The sequence below is a fragment of the Asterias amurensis genome, chromosome 7 (genome assembly GCF_032118995.1).
Source record: "Asterias amurensis chromosome 7, ASM3211899v1".
In the NCBI taxonomy this organism is placed as follows: domain Eukaryota; kingdom Metazoa; phylum Echinodermata; class Asteroidea; order Forcipulatida; family Asteriidae; genus Asterias; species Asterias amurensis.
In genome coordinates, this window is record NC_092654.1 from 5,583,234 (window position 1) to 5,585,717 (window position 2,484).

General features: G+C 37.6%; 1 non-coding gene across 1 annotated transcript; it reads left to right on the plus strand.

Annotated features, from left to right (window-relative positions):
• LOC139940212 (U5 spliceosomal RNA) lies at nt 1–117 on the plus strand. The gene has a single exon (XR_011786429.1). It is a non-coding gene; the product is annotated as a U5 spliceosomal RNA (small nuclear RNA).
• The last annotated feature ends 2,367 nt before the right edge of the window (nt 118–2,484 follow it).

Consider the following 2,484-nt stretch of genomic DNA (forward strand, 5'->3'; position numbering starts at 1 on the left):
GCACTCTGGTTTCACTGCATTGCATAAATCTTTCGCCTTTTACTAAAGATTTCCGTGCAGAGGAACAACTCGATGAGTCTATTGACTAATTTTTACCGCCCAGTCGAAAGATTGGGCTAATAAATAAACAAAGATAGAATACGTATGATAGCAACATTTAAATATTGAGCTCTCTATTAAAGACCACCAATATAGGGCTGTGTAGCTCAGTTGGTAGAGCGCCGGCACGTTTATCCGGAGGTCGTTGGTTCAAATCCCGCAAGAGTAACTTTCCTTTGTTCAGTCATATTTTAAAAAACATTGCCATAGCACGGTTTCCCTTGTGGTTTATTACATTGTATTTGAAAAAAAGGTGTCACTTCCCCTGAAGACGATCCCCTGGCTGCCGCTTCCATGCTTGTAACGCAAACATTTTTTGCTAAGCCAAGGTATTTTCTGAGCGGTGTTAAACGAATTGCTTAAAAAAGAGGTAATATACTCGGGTGGGATTCTAACCCACGACTTTTGTAACTCTTAAGCAGTGTCTTACCAACTAGACCACCGAGATTGCCCGGTACAGCTAGAGGCAATTCAAATCCGATGTTTTAGCAGCGGGTACCGCACTATTTGCATCGGGAATAATTGGTTTTACCATTCCACCGAGTTGTATTATAAGCAATGGGCCGAATTCATAAAAACTAGCCATTGCTTATAAGCACAGGCACCGAGCAAAAGCATAAGTTCATCAGCAGAAGTTGAAGCAAGGCAATTGATTAAAAATGTATATATACATAACCTTTTGCTTTGTTTTTTTTCTCAAGCTAGCCGTGCAATTGCTTGAAGGTTCTTATATAGAAGAGTTTGCAGTACACCATGTAATAAAGGTTCTTATTAAGACACTTGCGATGAAGCATGCGTTAATCTGGAGCTTGAGAGAAGCAGTTTTGTAAAGGCTGCATCTATAGAGTTGTGATCAAAAGGTTGTCAAATGGGATCAACAAGAGAATGCGCTTTGGTCCAAATACATTCTGTGCTATTAGACAAGTTTCAACTACCGAGTAACAAGGAGTAACAACACTGAGTAACAACCGAGTAACCGAGTAACAACCGAGTAACAACCGAGTAACCGCGTAACAACCGAGTAACAACAGAGTAACCGAGTAACAACCGAGTAACCGAGTAACTACCGAGTAACAAGGAGTAACAACCGAGTAACAACAGAGTAACCGAGTAACAACCGAGTAACCGAGTAACTACCGAGTAACAAGGAGTAACAACCGAGTAACAACCGAGTAACCGAGTAACAACCGAGTAACCAAGTAACTACCGAGTAACAAGGCACTTCAGGGTGCCAAGCAACAACTGCTAAAAACACCGGGAAAACATGGATGACAAACAAAATGTGAAGAAAACTGAGGTTGCCAACATGAAAGTAGTAGTACAGAGCTGCACTCGTTAGAAATGATTTGATCAAGTATTGTTGGTTTTTCCATTCTATCTTACAGGATATTTAAGTCCCATTCAACATATGCAGTAAAATCTGTATTCCACAGAAATAAACAGCAGTCGCATCACTTAATAACTTGAGTAACTATAAATCACCATGGGATTACAAATAACATGTTTCTGTAAATAGAATTCTTTAAACAAAAACGCGGATGCCGGATATTTGCCCATGTTTTTATAAAAGAATATTAAGTTTTTTTAACATTTGTTTCCTGTTTCCAATGTCTATTGGAAAACTGTCCAAACATAACCCTCGTTATAAAAACACTTATGGTTGCGTAGTATGAATGTGGCAACAGGCACTCTAAAAAAAGAGATCAAACATTTTGAATTAATTTACGATAGGTGGATTGGATATTTCTTCTCAATTCATTCTTGGGTTTTTGCACCTTAGGCCGATGAAATTTTCCCAGAAGTTTTTTTCCGAGTTTTTTACCGAGTTCTTAAAAGAAAACAATGTTATTTGGTGGGATTTGAACCTTATATTCTTGCCATTGCTCGAGTGCACATCTAGAGTCCAGGCTCCGACTACTTAACCACATTTCATGAATATTCATAATTATATTAAAACCTACTTTAATAATAACTCCTTTGACAGTTTTGTTTAGTCTAAATAATGGTATAATTCCACTTTAACCAGGGTTTTTTTATTAAGAAAAAAACAACCTATGCAAGAGGCTGACATTTGTATTAAAAACACTGTATAATTTTACTGAGTTCTATTGGGAAAAAACAAGCTTATTATTTGGTTGTGATTCGAACCTTATATTCTTGCTTCTCATGGTGAGGTGGGTGCATCACTCAATAATGATTTATAGTTGGGGGGCCAATGTACAGATTTCGGGTCCCGTTGAAATTTCATGTTAATTTATGGCAACCATTATAAATGCATTCTTCTGAGTCCCAAGAAATAATAAGTAATATGATGTTGCCATTTTTTCCAAAGACCTTATAGTGACCTTAAATTTAGGTCAAAGGTCATGGGTAATTTTAACCTAG